The sequence below is a fragment of the Onychostruthus taczanowskii genome, unplaced genomic scaffold (assembly GCF_017590055.1).
Source record: "Onychostruthus taczanowskii isolate IOZ18803 unplaced genomic scaffold, ASM1759005v1 scaffold2, whole genome shotgun sequence".
Classification (NCBI taxonomy): Eukaryota; Metazoa; Chordata; class Aves; order Passeriformes; family Passeridae; genus Onychostruthus; species Onychostruthus taczanowskii.
Window position 1 is genome coordinate 15071401 of NW_024499239.1, and position 19026 is coordinate 15090426.

The window sequence follows — 19026 nt, forward strand, 5'->3', positions numbered from 1 at the left end:
AGTGACCCCTGCTTCATGGTGACAGATTGTGCTCTCTATTTAATGTTCTGAATCTTCTGAGGTTCTTCTTTTTCATGAGAGTGACTGATTGTCAGCCTATCACTCACATACTTCTAATTCCTATTATCAATTATCTCAGGTATTTATTTGACAAGTGTTACCTTCTTCTGGAGAAAAAATAACAACCACTTAGAATGCATGTTTCTGGGATTAGTGTTGACAGAATTACAGTTTCTTGCTTTTCAAAGCAAGTGATAACTCTCTAAAGGTCCTCAAATTACAGCCTATAGCAACGCTGGTAACAGCTGATCTGTCCTGATTAGGTTGAGTCAACTTGTCAGATATCAGATTTGCTAGTTGTGTTATCAGTCCAGAAGGCACAGATACATCAGCAAAAAAGCAATTAATGTCCAGTTAGATCAGAGGGAGTTGTGATTCTGGAAAACAGTGCTGCATATGAAAGAATTTGTCAACGTGTAAAATACTCCTGTTGTCACAAATGCTTGATAATGGTTGCATTGTCTGTAACTGGGACAGTTTGGCATGAGGTAATACTGGGATTCTTAGCATTGTTGCTGATAAGAATGATTGAAAGATCGAGTTACTGTAGTCATGCTTTTAAAAGTGACTAGTACACAGAATTTTTCCTCTGGTTTTAATTTCTGACCTCTGCACAAGCTGATTGGTTTATTCTCAGCATCTGGAATTGAAGCTCTGCATTTAAGGCTCTTTGCTGGTAATTAATGTTTCCTTTCCTTTGTTCGTTGATATTTAGTAAGTAGTGAATAGTTAATAGTAAGTCAGTAGTTACTGAACTACAGTATTAGTGATGCTTTTTGACATGAGCAGTATTCTAACTCAGTGAAACTCTGAAGAGCATGCTTGTGGCTGTTCCAGTTTGAGATTTCCATTGCCTTCTGAGAAGGCTTTAAGAGGAGTCTTGAGGCCTCTGTGCTGTCCTAGTCCCTGCTTGGGGACACCTTTGGCATTGCTTGTGGTGGCTGCAGAGTGAAGGTTACATGCTAAGAGTAGCTGTCTCTTCCTAGCTGGGAACTTTGTGTCCAAAATCATGACCAGGAATTGAGAACAGAGAAGTCTGCTCCCCTTACAGCTCCGTTTTGCTTGTCCAAGCCATGCTCAGGCTCTGCTGTTCTCTTATGAGTAGCCTTGGCATCTCCCATGAACCACAGTGACACCCAGAAATTCCATTCCAAGCTGGTGGAATTGCTGACCAGGGGCTGTGGCTCCTGTTAGGAGCCCATGGCACATGGTTGCAGCACTGAACATGGGGTTCTGAAAGCAGTGAAACAAAATCGCCCTTTTCTTCATCTGTGCTGTCTCCAGCAAGACACCTGCCTCCTTGCCTAGTGTGTATGCTCTTTAGGATGGAGAGGGCATTAAACACATTGGAACTGGCAGAGAGGAAAGAGAAAAGACAAATTGTTTGTTCTTACTCTTGCATGTGCAGACAGTAATGGAGGGAACCAAGATAAGACCCAGGAAAAGAGAAAAAGGCATCCTTTGAGAAGTTGTTTATAAAGCTGAAAGTGATGAAAGATGCCAACCTCTTGCCTTTGCTCTAGGATTCAGGTCAAAATAGCCTGCCTTTGTCTTGCTTCAGCCTGTGAGAGTTTGCTGACATCTCTGGCATTGGTTGTGGCCACCACCTTATTTTTTTTTTCCTTTAGGCAATGTTTTCCCTCTTCTGAGAACTAAAATATTCTCTTTTGGAGCAAACAAATTCAAAAAACCCCATTGCGTGCATGCGTGTGTGGAAAGGACAAAACTTTTTTGCTGTCCGTGGCCTCATTTTCTCCGGGTTATGGCAATTCCCAGTCCATTTCCCTCCTTCTTCTCAGGGGCTGTTTAGCCCTTGTGCTAAGCCATGAGAGACGTGAAGAAGCACACTGTTTTGCCCCAGGTTCCTTCTTCAAAGCCCCTCGAGAATGTTGTGGGAGGCTGCTGGGCACTGATCTTGAGTGCAGTTCCCAAATTTCTTTGGGGCTTTTTTCCCTTGGTTGCTGTAAACTTTTTCTTTCTGTGAGTTTCGTATCATAGCCTGTTTCCCAGCTGGCTCTCTCTGCCCTCTGCTCTTACCTGAACAGTCCAACTCCACAGCCAATGCAAATGTTTAGAGCAGGCCTGTAAATCAGTGTTTGTGTAAATGGTAGAAGATTTAAAAAAAAAAAACAAAAAACCAACAACAAAATCCAAAACACTTTTATTTGCCTCCCTTTCTGGTTTAACTTTAATATACAGTTTTGTCCAAGAGATTATAAGGGTTGTGAACTCAACTTCTTTTTGTTGTCTCAGAAAACAAAGTTGCTTATTTATTTTCATGGCTCAAAACTGCAGCTTTATGAAGAACACAAAATATTTTTAGGTGTTTCATTCATATTACCATGTTTCACAGCTTTCCTCTCTATACTGAGAAAAGCAGTTTTCTTCCCTTTGCTGTTCTCAATGTTTCTCTTCAGCTGTCAGCTCTGAGATGCTTTCATTTGTAGGGAAAAATAGATATGGTTCAAAATGGGGATTTTAAGTCACTGGGTTATGTTTACTTTGCTTCACATCAGGCGACACTATGAATTGATACTCAAGCTAGCTTTAAGTGTCCCTGTATCTGTATGGCACAGCATGTAAAAATACTTACTTATGCCCTGGGAAGAGCAGAGGTTTGTTAGTTCAGTGATCCACCTGCTTTAATTAATTTGATTGCCAGGTTTGTTAGACCTAGACCTAGTTATCTGTGCAAAACAATATTCTGCCTTGGATAGATGTGACTTGAAAGCCCAGCTTAACTTTTTCATGCAGAGATTCTGTGTCAGACCAGAAATAGCTGCTGTGCCCATCTTTACAGCTCCTTTTGTCTTTCTTCAGTATTTGATTTCTGTACATGCAAGAACTTTACCTTCTGCAATCCTTTCTCCCTGGCACAGCATTCCAGAAACAAGATACTATTTTCTTTCAAACAGACACTGAAAATATGTTTTTCTCATACTTGCTTATACCCCTCAGCTATTCTTTTGGTCTGAACCCTACTTATATTACTGAATTCTGTGTTGAAATTTTAATGAAAATGCTGCAGAAAATAAAGATATATTTTAAGTTAACAAAGGTGTAAATTATGCATTTCTCTTGTCTGGCTTTTCAGGGTAGCTTGGCTACCCTGAGATGGAGAGAAACCTCATGCATCCAATTCCAATGCTAAAAGACAAGGAAAGATTCCCAAAAGTAGAGATGCTACCTGTGTTACACTGCAATGAATTATAGTCAACAGAAACTAGGACGTAAACACATAAAGTTCACTCTACAGTGAGAGCAAAAAGAAATTTGCTTTAATATATTATGCCCTGATTTGTTTGTTCAAGAAATAAATAGGATTTAAACAAAACAGAAAAAAAGAAAATATGCCTAATGAAGCAGAATTTTTGTTTCCTTGTTGTGGATAAAGCATTCATTTCCCGTTAAGAGGCTTCTATCCCTGTAAAAGAGTAAATACTAGACTCTGATCCATTGTTGCCCAGGTTCTTTGTTTCTCAGAGACAAAATATTTCCCGAACAGATAAGAGAAACAAGTTTGATTGACAGCTCTTAGCAGAGTCTCATCAGCTGCTGTGCTGACAGCCTGGTGATGCGCACTGTGCTGATGTGGTAGGGACTGACAGGTGATTGACAGCCCAAGACTGGGGAGACAGGGAAGATGAAGCATGCTCAGTAAGAATAATGTGCAGTGTTTATGCAGCACTGCAGAGAATAGGAGCTAGAAAGTTAACTCTTTCAGGGAAAGTGCTATTTTAATGCATAATTAATGCAGTTGCCACTGTACAGAAAATTAGAGCTTGTCTACGTTTCTCTTCTGTTCACTAAATGATTTCTGTCCATGGAGGAACTATAATACTGTGAGGAAGCAAAAGCATGAGCTATTACATTTGTAGCTGTAAAAACATTTCATGTGTGGTAGATATGATGGAGTCCTCAAAATGGATTTATTTAAGCTTATAGATGTAGAATATATTGAGAATTTCAGGCAGTTTTTATAGGCTTTCATCACCCAATTTTATATGGCATTGCATAATGTTACACAGTAGAAATTTCAAAAGGAACAATTTGAGCTCTTTGCTCTCTCTATCCTTAGGAAAATATAGTGATTTCAGTTTTATTGTTGCTCTGAATCTGTAGCTGATAATTGAATATGTATTTTCTGTTATAATTTCTACTGCAGTTTGTGTTTGGAATGTACAAGGTAACTATACGATGTTTTGCATTTTATGCTCTTTTTTTTTTCATTTTCTCTACTTGGCTCATGAACCCTGTTTGTTTTTTTTTTTTTTATTTTTAGATAGAAAAGAAAAGAAAGAGAAAGAAAGGAAGCGTGAGCTAGAAAGTAAGAGGAAGGAAGGAAGGAAGGAAGGAAGGAAGGAAGGAAGGAAGGTAGGGGGTTTTTACTGGGCAATAGTTTCAGAAAGAGCTTTGGGCCAAGCTGCAAAATCAACAACTTTGAAGTGCTTATCTAAGTTTTTCTGTGTGCCTTTAGAATATATTGCATAAGTGCATTTCAGACTTTACTACAAATTATTCAAAGGAAGCTGCAACAGATTCATTGTGAATTTTTCCCTGTTTCTATAATCTGTGCAATGCAGGTAACTTTATAGCCCATTATTGAAAAAAAATGCAGGGGTTAATGGTGAGAAGCTACATCTAGTGGGTATTTCTTATAAGCATAGTTTGGGAATAAACAGGGAAAGTTCATTACACATTACCCACTTGCATAACTATTTTCAAAAAGATGGTTTGAGGGGCCAGCATGCTACATTATCACCCCAGGTTTCTCTAAAACTCTCATCTAGCTTCTCTCCTATAAGTCTTAGAGAGAAAATTAAATTTGCCTAGAGAAAGATTGTTTTATTTCCAGGAACATCTTCTTTCTTTTTCCCTTTATTTTTTTTCCCAAGAAATCACAGTCATTAAACATCATTTGATCTTTCAGGTACAACACAGTAAATTGGCTTTGTGAGACAGCTTATTCTGTGTGACTCCCTGGTCTTCATCTTTATATACCACTATTCTAGTTTTGGGTTTTTTCAAAGTTTCTTGGCAATAGTTTTGAATTTAATTTCAGAAGATAGGTAAAAATTTCATTAAAATCTGATGTAAAAGGTCCACAATTGCCTGGATCACCACTAGCCACTCCATCCTCCAGCTAATGATTTCTAATTAACAATTACTTCCTAAAATTGATGTTTTAAATAGTTCTCAATTCATTTTATATATACTCTATGAGAATTGTATATTAATAAACTTTAGCAGGAATATAAGTAATGCACTAGAAAGTTTAATGCTTTACAGGTGTCTCAGTGTATTACAGCCATACACTTATCTTTATCACCCAAACTTTTGTAAGCTCATCAAAGAATAAAATGAGATTTGTTTGACAAGAGCTATTTTGCATAAACCCATGTTGACTGGCATTAATTACATCCCTTTCACTTCAATCTTTGTCAGTTAAATCCTGTATAATTTTTTTCACTATTTTGTCTGGATTGATATCAAGCAAGTGTATTATGTTGTGCTGTTCCCTGACTCTATAGTGTCCCTTAAATATCAGCTCAGGAGTAGCGGATTTTTAAAATTCCCCCAGTAGTTCTTTTATTTCTTTAATTAATATTTTATAGCACCAGATAGAAATGTGAAAAAAACCCCTTAGAACTGCTAATTTCAAAACATTTACTTCTCATAGATGCTATTTAAGATCCATCTTAGTTGCCAATGGACTAGAAGGCACTTTTCACTCAAAATGAACATTCTTTCCAAAAGTGGAACAAAAAAGCTTCTTATATGTTGAAAGTTTTTCTGTTCCCAAATTAAATTAAAGTTTGATAAATTTCAAAGTCTTATTTTCTCTAACATTTGTGGATACAAATTTTTCACTGCCAACTTCAGCATCTCATTCTAATATTTTATATTTCATAGTATGTTTTTACAGAACATTTCCCCCTTTTTATCTTTGTTTTTATTTTCTACAGGCATCATAATTATCAGGATTTTTCCCTTCTAATTATTGCCTTAGTTTTCCTACTTACTTTTTTTTTGCCAGAATTGTTTTCTTTTTCACCTTATAGCTGCATCTTTTAGATATCTTAGGAAGTCTCTTTAACAGATTCTTAATTTTCATGAATAGCTTTTTTCTGTATTTTCTCCCCATCAGCTGAGCTATGGTGAATCCAGTATTCTGAAGCACCAGCTGTATCTCTCCTGTGACTGGGATTTCCTTTTCTTTGTGTGTACTGAATGCATGTTTTGGATGGCATTTGTACAGAAACAGGTGATCTCATTGGAGAGTGTCCAGGGCAAAGCAAAAATCTTGAAATAAACTTACTAAGAAAAATTGAAGAATTTGAGTCAGTCAGTCTGCAGAAGAGAAGACATGGAAAAAAAGAAAGAGGAAAATGGGACACAATAACAGGACATATCAATAAAAGGTCTGTGGTCTGTTTCCATAGCCATGATGAGCAGGAGAAGAGATGAAGGCCTTAAATTGCTTTAAAAAAAATAAAAATTTTAAAATACATATATATTAAAAAAATAATAAATTGAGGGGTTCACTCTTACCAGTGATAAAAATGGAGTGTTTGGAGAGATTCCTTGGGGAGTTTGTGGACTCCTGCACTCGGGGGCTGTCTGACCTTCACCTCTGTTTCCCTGAAGTCACTGGTCCCAGAGCTGGTGCCAGCTTTCAGTCCCCTATTCTAGTTAAGTCTCAGCCATCATGACCACTTCTGGAACAACTTAATCATCTTGGATGCTAGCCTTTTTGTGATTAAAAACACCTTATTATTTCCAATTTTGAGTAGTAGAAATAATGCTTTTCTAATACTGCTGGCTAAGCAAGACTTTGCATAAGCATCTTCCACCAGTTTCCTTCAAAAGAGCATTTTCATCTTCTCCATATTACTGACAGATGTTAAAGGAATAGCTCCTGCTAGTTCCTGATTTGCAATTAGCAGGCATGAATTAGACTTTCACCTCTGCCAGCTGCAGTCTTGTTAGCTAGCTTAGTGTTCCTGCACCTCTGAGTTACCAATACCTTCAAAATACAAAAGAAGGTTCACTGCAAAGTGCCAGGCACATCAACGTGTGTGGGTGTTGCCTGTGTGCACACACAGCATCAGTTAGGTACTCCATGGAAAAGTTTATCATGAAAACTGTTTCATCAGCCTCTTTCTCAACTATCCTAACAAATAATGTTAGATTTCAGTAATCTTGCAAAGGGAGATCCCAGATTTCTTCTGCTTGTAGCTAAGCATTTGGTACAAATCAATACGGGAGACCCTGTGTCAGTGCAGTGGGACATGGAAAAGGGCTGCTCGTGTAATAAGGGCTACTAACTCCAAATGTGAATACCGTGCAATTATATGGAGCCTCTAATTGCAATTTCTGAAACTCCAGTCAATCAGATTGGTTTTGCTGCTGTATAAACAATTTAAGTGATAAACCCTCTTTGGGAGAACTCTTAATGTCATAGGACATGACACATTAGAGGTATCTTTGGTCCATTCAGAAGGAGAAAGAATAAAGGCAAAATTAACATGAGAGAATCACAGTGATTTATGGGCTTTTCCCCTGCTCAATACAAATAATCCCTGTGTTGTGGTTGGCTTTTGTTCACCCAATTGGTCCAAATTATGTAGCATTCAGTTCTTTCTGCAGGAGGTGATGTTAATAAAATGATGGAAACTCATGCTAAATAATGGAAATATAGCTTTTTACATCAAAATGTTAACCAATTTTACACTATTTTAAAATTCAGGCTAAATAATTTCTTAATTGCTTTCTCTGCATAGTGTAATGGCAATTGTGAGGAATTGGTCAGAACTTTCTCCATTTTGCTGAAAAACTGTATTTGGCTTCAAATGTTGTCAGTACATTAAATTAATTTTCTTTTCTTGAGAAATAAAAGTGTTGCTCTACTAGAGGTATTTTAGATTTTTTCCCATGAAATTGAAAATATCCAGTGGTTAGTGCTTCAACTTTTAATGTTATCAAGTGATTTTTAAGATGATAAGTTCATATATGTTATGTTCTTTCAGAAAAATGTCCTAACATAGTTACAGAGTTCCTGTAAGAAACAAGACTGGATGAGAATATTCATGTTTCTCTTAGTAGTCAAGAAATTTTTTTTCTGCATTTTTAATTCTTTTCCTTTTGTTTTGTTACATTCATGTTCTTTCTTTTTCAGAAGTGAAACACCTCACTTTATGAAGTACCTAAGTGACACCATAAAAATACAGAAGTTTTGTGGCAGAGGATATTTTCATATTGTTGTCTCATTTCTAAATTTTTTTCATATTGTTGTCTCATTTCTAAAACAGAGAGGAATTTAATTAAGTATAGTGTTTTTATTCTCAATTGGCATAAACTATAACACTTCTGAGCACATGGATTGCCTGAAGGTTTAAGAAATAAATTTCCTTTTATAGAGCACTGAATAACTAAACTATGGGCCAGATTTTTTCTTCCCTTTTTGAATATTCAGGTATAAGTGATCCAGTGCAAAATTCCTAATTCTTCTGGGAAGTTATGTTTATGAGGATGACTTTGTAATAATTTATAAATTCTGTATTGTGCATTTACTCTTACCAGTGCAGTTAGTGGTGTTGAATACTTCATGGCTTTAGCACTGTCAGGACAGGGCTTGTAGGCACAGATGATGTTTTTTAAGTTCAGATAATAAAATATTTGCTCCTCTACCCACAAATTTAATCTTGCAGACCTGTATGCACACACAAATAGAACACAGTCAAATACACAAACATGCATCCTAATATAGTGCAGGTTCTATTACGCAAAATGTGCATCCTTGTGTTTAATGTCCAAATAAAACTTTGTTAAGACTTTTACATTGTATTTCTATGATGCAGTAGAGCTGTTCCACATGATGTACCTTATTTTTAGGCACTAGGTATTTACTGTAGTGCAATATTTTAAATGGCTTAGGAGAACACAACATGCAACATCACCAAAAATTATAGAATCTTTATAGAAATACATTTAAACTGGGTCAGCTGCAGCTCCATGATTAGTAGAAATAGACCCAAAAGCTGAGTCTGGACACTGAGATACTATTCCCAATTCCATATTGAAAGTTTCTTTGAATTAATGCAGTCATGATTTTTTTTTAAAGTCTGCTATGTATGGGAAGGCTCAGATATTATACAGTGACTATCATTCTTTATCATATTGAATTCTGTACTCCAAATTATATTACCTTTAAAATGTTGCTGACATTTTGCTGTTCCACTCTTCTGATCCATATAGGTTTTATACCATAATATTTTAAGTTCATTCTGGTGCATATAGCAGTGTAAGCAGTACCTTGCATTTCTTGTTTCTTCTCTCCTTATTTTCGCAGAAAGTGGTCTCTGTGAAGTATTTGCTTAGGATTTTTCAAGACAAATGAACTCAATACATAGGTACTATTAAAAGTTTACATCAGAGTGGACAGTTTATAGGTATATGTATGGGATTTGGAACAGAATGATTAAGATTTATAATATTCTTTTGTATTTGTGGAGCTTGAACTACTTTTCTACTGAACTGCTGGGAATATCCTGGCCCCAGAAGGACACTGGTGTCCAGCTCTGCCTGTGCAGGAAAAAGTGCTAGTGCAGGTCCATTGTTCCAGATATGCTCTTCTTTGAAGTATCTTGTTTCAGGTCATTAAAAGTCTTGGTTTTATATTGTACGAGAAAGCCAAGAGAAGGATTGCAAGCAAGCTCTGGTCTGCTGAGGAGACACTGCCACAGCACACGGCATTACCTGCAACCTTGTAGTTACACTGTGTAGGGCTCTCTCCTTGCTGCCACCCAGCCAAGACATGTGAATCAACAGTCAGTGCTTGAGAAAATTGCTTAAGGGCACTGTCACATGCAGAGTCGTGGTGATGTCTCTTCCATAGCTCTGCTCCAGAATAAACTGCCTACATGTGAGTGTTCCTTGAGCCAGAGAGGCTTGTGCCTTTACTCCAGGGTCACAAAAGTGCTTTTCCTTTATTATCAGTGTTACCTTTTGCACACCATTCAGCTTCAAACATCTGATTTTTATCTGTGATGTGGGCTACTCTTAGCTTCCCGTTTTGAATACAGTACAGGAATATGTGCAGAGAAGCAGCAGTGCACAGCTGTCTGTCCAGTGGCTGCTTCTGAGTCAACTCCATTGATGCAGTTCACTGGGTACTGAAAGTAGATGTTGACCATTTTGTTGTATCTATTGAAAATTCATTACTCCCAACTCCATTTGGCTATGATAAAGGCTTTTATATACAATTTTATCTAGTCCAGAAATATTAGAACACTATGTAATTCAATTTTATTTTTGTCTTTAATGTCTGAACTTGAATTAATACAGCATTACGTTTCATCCTGATATCAATCTTGTTCCTTTCATTCAGATCCAGATTCCTTTGTAGTACATGATTTAATTCACTAAAATAAGGTAAAATGAAACCCTGGTCCAGGGAACACTAACATATTTTTCATGTCACTTGTGATAGCAGCAGTCTGCTGTATAACTGTTTGTGTGTCCCTCCCCTCTTTTAGTTGCTGACAGACTTTAAAACTTTTTTCCCTCTCAAGAATTGATATTGCCTCTATTTGTTCTTCCCCCCAACCCCACCCCAACTTCAGCCTTAAGGAAAATAAATTCATCCATTATTAAATTATATTAGAGAGATTAAAAATACACTTCTCTTTTATAAACTTAAGTCCCTATTTTTTAAAGCAATTTTGAACTCAAACTAGTTTGGTATTCTTTAACTGTGGATCTGTGCTTTCTTTTGTGGAAAATTAGCTTTGATTTGACAGCTATTTTTGTTTCAAGATTGTAGACACACCAGTTTTACTGAGGCTTGGCTCTTAGGGACAGTTACACATGCATGGCTGGCTGTGCATCAAATTCTGTAATCCAAAGGGATGCTCCAGGTCATGGTTTAAAAAAAAAATAAAAATGTCCAGGCAAAGAGATTTTGAGCCACACGTGTACACTTGCACCAAGAAGAGACATATCAAGCTGGAAAACAAAGGAATGTTTTTCCTTTCCAGACTGTTTCTGTTCAGTATTCTTCTTTTCTACATTATTCATGCACAATTAATGGAATTAGTTAATAGTTTTAAAATGCAAATGAAACAAACAGAGGATATCTTATACTGAGAAGGGTTAAACTTAGCTTAGTGAAATGTGCACAGCCTGTAGTGTGAATTTGTGTACAGCTTGGGAGTTGTCTTATGGTATGGAGAAGGTTCTTGACTAAACAGAAAGAAAAGGTCTGGACAATACATTCCAGCCACCTTCAGAAAGGTAAAGTTTGTACTGCTAGTACTTTGTTGATTTAATTTATAATCTCTTGTGCTGGCAGCTGGATGCTACACTGACATCAGCAGGCAATGCAGTGCAGTCAGAATTGCAGTATCGAGGGCTTGGACTTCCACATAGCTCATGTTTGGCAGAGGTTTATTTCAGACTAGGTCCAGCCCAGTCTTGTGAACTATCTGCCTGTTAGTGGCTGGCATGCATTAAGTGCATTCCTGGAGTCCATCTGACTCCTTCCTTACAAAGGCTGTGGAGTTTGTGAGCTTGGAGACCTCTCCACATCATGGACCAAAGCAATGTGATTCAGCCACTGACTTCAGAAAAGTGTTCCCTAACTGAGCTAAAGAGTGAGTGTGAATTTAGGTATGGAGTAGGAATTCCTTTGTGATAATGCCTTCATTAGGCACCCTGCCAGATGCAATTTGTGCCATCCTGGGATAAAAAGTTCATTTAATTTTACTTTTGATATAATTTATACCATAGACCTAATAACCCTCTGCTGTTCTCCCTTACTTCTGTGGAAAGCATCCAAGTCCTGGAGGAGTCTGTTCTGTATACTCAGCATCACTTATGTTCCTGTGACAATGCTCTTCTCTGGTCTGATGACAATTCCTCTTCCTCAAACACCTGGTTGTTTTGGTTTTTTTTTTTTTTTTTGCTCTAGAGCTATGGAGAAAGTACACTGTTCAGCACACAATCCCCCCACTTTTCACTTATTTTAGTCTTTGTGAGAGCAGCCTTGCTCTACAGCTGTGCCTCAGCCCCTCCAGTGCTTGGCAGTAGCTTGTTTTGCTGCTTGGACCTACTTCCCCCACGCTGGGTTGAGGAATCAGCCCCATCTGACAGTCCTAGAGTGCTATGCAGAAACCACATCCCATTAATAAGGTCATCATGCATGCTCTTGGCATACTTTGAAAGCCAGTCTTAAATCCCAAAATGCTTTCTTCTAAAGCTTCTTTCCCCCCATCAGTTCTCTTTAATAATAACAAAGACAAAAGACCTATTTAAGATCCGATGATGTGATTCTACAGTAGAGAGCCCAGATATAATAAATATAACTTTGGCTGCTCCTAGCAATAACTTTCAACAGAATGTAACCAATATGTCTGCAGATATATTGTGAACTGCATGATTTCAAGTAAGTATTAATATTCCTTGATGTGTCTCTTGATCGTAGAAAGGTGCACACATATATATTCACACTGTAGTAAATTTGTATACTATCAAATTCATTTGTGCAAATATATGTGATCATGTAATTACACTCTGTATTATTGTGATACAGATGCATAGGGAAGCAGGATTAAGATTGTTCTGTCAGCTTCAATTTGAATAACCCCTGGCATCTGAGAACACTGCAGTGGAGCATGAGCTTTTGGTGTGGCTTTTGCTGCAGCTGCTGGAATTAGGATCAATGCCTGCTTCTCTTTGGCAAGTTACTGCTAGCCTGAACACAGGTGTGTGTATCTGGTCATTCTGATCAGCACACTGGTCAGCAGCAGCACAGAAAAGTAATAGAAATGAGGGTAATGTCCATGGGGGGCATTAGCTAGGACAGAAATGGCAGTGTAGCTTCTCAGCAGAAGCAGTCGGTGAGAGCTATGGCACAGTCCACAGAACAGAGCTTTCCATGCACTGGACCACCACAAGTGCATCTTGTTCCAAGAAAGGAATGAAGTGGCCTGCTAGAGAGTTAGCAAGGACAAGCATTCATCATTACCCAACTTCTAGATGTCCTACTAGAAAGGAGAAGAATGTCATTATTTTATTTTTGCTTGTTTATATAGGATATTATGAGATAGTCATTCAAGTCTGTTTGAGTTGAATGTTTAAAGACATCTTAGTATCTACTGAAAGTGCTAGTTAATAGCAGAGACAGCAAACAAAATATATTGTTTACAGGGAGCATGTTCAAACCATTTTTAAGCAATGCTTTAATGAGATAATATTGGCACATGAGTATTTTCTGGTTTACATGTCAATTGAGTATTCCCCTTCTGTCACTTCTGTTTTAAAGTAAGGTTTATTGGAATTGCACAGCATATATATAATTTGTCTTTATGAAACTGATACATTTACTCACCAGACCATGACACATTTCTCTAGACCTGTTGATAAGATCTAAACTGTACTTCTTCTGTGTGCTTTGAATTTGAAAGCAAAAGTCAGCAGGATTGAAAGGGGCAACCATGAGTCATTTACCATGAAATTCTGGAACAGTTTTAATGTGAGAGGAAAAGAGCTGGGAGCCTGCATCAGACAGCTGTGTTACAATAGCACAATACAGTGTTTCAAATGCACATTACTATATGATTTTCATTCTCACTGAAAAAAACCTTTTTTTGGAAGCTTTTCAACTGCTTATGTGTTACTCTTCTCTTTCGTTATACCATCATAGTTATACTATTTTTGTCACTGCTAATTTATGAAATGATGTTTGATATGTATAGCTAGTTTAGTTATTAAGGAAGGAAGCAACAAGAAAAGAGCATCCTACTATACTAATTATATTCAAGGCAACAGTGTTTGGAAAAAAACCTCCAGCTTTTGATATATACTCTTGTGCCTTACCTATGCAATGATGAGTCAAAAGGACACAGAGCAAAATTTTCAGAGATCACTAATTCTTACAGTCATTTTTACAAGTGTTCATGTAAACCTCTCATTAATATATCCATCATACTTGTCATTATATACAGCCATCTGAGGAAAAGGAAAATCATTATTAAAAATATTGGTTTATTTGTTTAGAGTCTCACCGTCAGTTATGAAACTTTTGCTTTTTCGTAAAGTAATTATTAGAGTACCCAGTTTTCTGGCACAACAACCTTGGTAAAATGTTGTGCATATATAGCCTTCCTATTTGAAAAGCAGTCTGGGAAAGATAACATTTGATTGACTACTTAGGAGTAAACCTCCTATTCCAGACAATGTAGCTGAACATATTTTATGCAAAAGCATTAAAATGCATGGTTTTCTAAAACAACAATAGGCCAAAACATCAGTAATTGTAAAAGTATTTATGCAGGTTCACAGCAATGCAACAGTTCTCTTTCATTTGATAATTACCTTTTTAAGCTAGTATCCAGATAGCTCTGTATATTTTAAACAAAAATAATTTTCTTGTTCATTCATGGCAGAGCTCCAGCACTCTTCATCAAAATATTGGTCTGAAATTTTGACTTAGTTTTAGATTTTCTGGACTGAAGTAAGCAGCTCTTTCTTAGATTTCCTCTTCATCATTTGCCAATCTATTTTCCCATTATTATACTTCAAATTGCACCATATTTAGTTATAGAGTCGTAGTGTGGGGGTTTTTTTAAGTGACTTTAAAGATCATCTGGTTCCAACCCCCTGCCATGATCAGGAGCGTCTTTCACTAGACCGGGTTGCTCAAAGCCCCACCCAGTCTGGGATGGGGGCTTGAACACTTCCTGGATGGGACATCCACAGGTGGTTTTGGGCAACCTTTTCCAGCATCTTACCACCTTCATTGTAAAGAATTTCTTCCTAATAGCTCATCTAAACCACCTTCTTAGTTTAGAGCCATTACCCCTTGTTCTATCACTACATCCCCTTCTAAAAAGTCCCTCCCCAACTCCGTTGTAGCCCCCTTTAAATACTGAAAGGTGCTATAATGTCTCCCTGGAACCTTCTCTTCTTCCGGCTAAAACAACACCTCTCTCAGCCTGTCTTTATAGCAGAAGTGCTTCACCCCCAGAGCATCTTTTTGAGTTTGCCCTGGTCCCTCTGGATGGCATCCCTTCCCTCCAGTCTTTCTGCATCACAGATTGGTTCATCTGCAGCCGTGCTCTTGATCCCACCGCCCACGTCATTGATAAAGGTGTTCAACAGCCCTGCTCCCAGTACAGACTCCTGAGGAATGTCACTTGTCCACAACTCTTTGAGCACAACCATCCTGACAATTCCTTGTCCCCTGAGTGGTTCATCCACCTAATCCATGTCTCTCCAGTTTGCAGACAAGGTTGTTGTGTTGTCCAGTGTCAAAAGCTTTGCGCAAGTCCAGGTAGATGCCATCAGTCCCTCTTCACCAACACTGAAAATCATAGTGCTGTGTCTGGATGAGTTCTGCCCAGTGCTAGCAGCCCTACACAAATGGCGAGAATTCCCTGTCTCAGTACAAACCAAAGCATATGTGATTTTTTTTTTTTGCCTGTCCATTGTCTCTCTGACTGGTTGGTACAATTTTAAAAATGAAAAAACATGTACCAACTTTTTAACTCATTGCTTATTTTTCAGACTAATGATAGACATGAATCATGTTCTAGGGATGACAGATAACACAAAAATCACTTAACAAAACATGTAAATGTTTCCTTGGATGACTTGAAAATGTCTACAAATCCTCAAAGGGAATTTTCTTTTTTTTTTCCTGTTTCAAATGTAGTTCAGACTTCTTTAGTGGGATTGCTGAGAATCATTAACAGACTTAGATCAGTGGAAACCTTTCTTAAAAGTTACATTTTCTTTTTTTTTTTTTCTTCCAAAAGAACTCTAACTTCCTGTTTCACATCTCAGATGCCTTGTATAACTGAGAATAGCAGCAATCAGGTTTTTCCTGTTGCTGAACTAGCTTAAATATAGACATCTACAATGGTGGCAGTAATGAATCTCAGCTAATATCCTGTTTATTCTTACAGAGCTTTTGTATAGATTCCTTTGCTGTCACTAAAGATGCTTTTATTATTTCTGGAATGTATTTATCTTTCAAAACAACAGATAATCTTTCATCTCTCTGCTGTCATTGCTATTTACAATTGCAGTGGCACTAAAGACGATCCTCCTCAAATTTCCAATCCACAGTGTTTTCTCAGGTGCTTCAAAACTGTAAGAAGTTATTTCAGAGATAATATATTTAATAAAGACTATTAAATCTGATGCCTTGAATTCCTCAAGATGTGTCACAAGTGACTCAAGTTCTTATTTATTTTCCTATGGACCACATGAGAACATCCTTTTATTTGAAATTAAACCAATTTTATCCATTGCCAAAAGTGCAATGAAAATTAGTTCAGGATGATAGAAAGGTCATTATATATATATATATATATATATATATATACACATATATATATGTACATCAGAGTCCTCCACCCAGTGCTCTAGACATGCTGCAGAGTAGGATAGTCCAATTATCTGTCTAATAAAAATAAAAAGGTATGGGAGGATGGGTAGTGATGTTTCAAAGTCCTCTTTTGCTTTTACTTAGCATGACATCTTAAGTAGTCAGTTCTTTTTTGGCAGGTCTTTCTGAATGGCAGTTGAGTGCCCAGTTCCCTCATAGACCTTCACATCCTGACCTTCTGCATAATCTGAGAACATGAAAGTGGGAGAGGGCAGGAAGGGGCTGTAGTGTGTTGGATCCTCTCTGTGAAGGACTCGTTACCCTTAGCAGCTCCTGAGCTGCCAGGGCACAGCCCCGAGCTGTGTGACACACAGCAGTGCCTCCCTGCAGCCTCTAGGATGACCGTAATTCCCTTGTGCTTGGAAGCTGAATTGGCTCAGGAGCTGCTCTTAGTAGAAAGAACCATCTGTTTATCCTCTTTGGGAATGTTTACATTCCAGGTGTTGAGCCTGCTTTTCCCTCACCAGGCACTCAGGCTTATAGCTGCAAGGATCCCTAGATGATCTTTAGGGTCCTTTCTAACTGTAGCTATTATATGATTCTATGTTCCTTGAAATGCTTTGAAACTAGGGCTTGACTGATTCATCCCACCTAACTGAGCCATCTGTTAGAAGATATCTGGATTTCTTTGGTTTTGAGTTTTAGGATTCTTTTTAAAATTTTTGTTAAGAAACTGCCAGATTCAGTCCAGCCCTTTTCCTGTTCAAACAGCAATACACTGCTATGCAGAATTTTACTGAACACCACCTACCTTTCATTTGAAGTTTGATCAGACTCTGCTATTTCTATTAAGTTTATTGGGACAAAAGTGTTCATTTGTACTACATCTCTGTGGCCAAACAAGTATCTTTTGGAATTAAAGGAGTACCACACTTCAGAATCTCAGAAAGTGTCACAGTGTACAAATTTAACACAGCTGGGAACAGTTTTATTATTCTTATTTCTGTAGAATTTGGACATTGTTGCTCCTCCAAGCTCCCACTACCTGCTACTTCCTTCATCCCCTCCTCTCCAGTGCATCAAAAGAGACAGCAAAAGCCCTGCCACAGGACCAAATTCTTCTTCTAGCTGGAGATGGAAGGTCACTGCTGAGGCTGGCCAGAGAAATGGGACCTGAGACCTTGAGGGGTATCTGGTAAAGGGGAAAATGAGGGGTTGTAAAAGTTTGTCCTATTTGTCATGGGGGTAAAACCAGCAGAAAGAGGTAGTAGAAAGTCAGACCACAAATACTCTTTTTAGCGTGTTTATTGCTAAGATAAAATTCAGGGTCAGAATTTGGCTTACAGCAAATAAGGGCCATGCAGGGAAACCTAGCACCTGAACAACATAGTGATTATGTTCTGGGATTTACTTGAAGTAGACATTAAGATGGGGTTGTTTTTGGGTTTTTTCACCTCTAATTTTTCAGTGTTCTGAGGTCTTACCTTTTCTGAAAGAGAACATATGTCCAGAATAAGTAGTATTCGAAAAATTCTGGAAATAATGAGTGCAATATGAATTGTCTTACTCTAGTTACATATAGATGATAGGAAGAAAACACAAATCCTCTGAGTTGCAATTCCTGAAATGTCACTAAAAAATCGGATTTTTTCTTTAGATCACCCTTCCTGAAGTTTTAGAAAATATGCTGTGCAGTAAGAAAATTATTTCTTTAGTTAACCTCCTCTTTTGCTGTTACTTATTACTCTTATTTTTCTGGTATTGTCACCTTTGGCACATTTTGCCTCATTTTAGATAGAAGGTGCTGAAATAGCATGGGAACTGTTGTTTTCTCAGGATCTGGAAAATTGCCAAATACTGTGCTAAGTTGCTTATCATTTTAAGAGATCAAATCTGGTTCTAAAATCAGTGAGTTCTAGCTATGTAATCAGAAGTTTGAAAGCATGCATGATCTAAACTGGGCTTCTTGTGAGTTGTACAGCACAATAAATTGCAAAGCAAATATTTTTCTCTTGCTGTAAGTACTGTTTGAGGTCTGAGAAGAACTCACAGATCTTCCAGGGGAGGAAAAAAAATTCCTCTCTTCCACACAGCCATCATTAATCCTATGCCATGCATTTTCTAGTGCAAAATACAAATTTTTAGCACAGAGCTAAAAATCAAAGGTAATAAAACCTTGCAGGTTACTACTAATCTTCTGTGATATGTCTGGCTGCATCATATTATCAATGGAGAAGACAGTTTCCATTTGAGCACAGCCTTATTCTGCTTTTGGTTTTTTTAATATAACCTCTAGTTTTTATGAGGAAAATTACCATGTTCTCATTTATATTGTCTCTGACATTTTTATTGTCCTGGAGGTTAAAAAATTCTATACTCAGTGATTCCTGTCCAGTAAGTGTCCTGAAAATTTGTGCTTTTGCAAACTTTTTTCTTCTTTAATTCAGGACCAAAATCTGTAGATAACACTGTGCAAACAATGTATTAGCACATATATTGTATGTCCTAAATAAAGCTGCTGCCTTCTGCTGTGATTTGTGGCTGAAGTTACACCACAAGTGTAGGTCTAATCA

At 37.5% G+C, this 19026-nt stretch overlaps 1 protein-coding gene across 14 annotated transcripts in view; it reads left to right on the plus strand.

The window, feature by feature from the left end:
- Positions 1–19026, plus strand: part of LDB2 (LIM domain binding 2) — a 213413-nt gene that overhangs the window by 73690 nt on the left and 120697 nt on the right. The window lies entirely within an intron of this gene.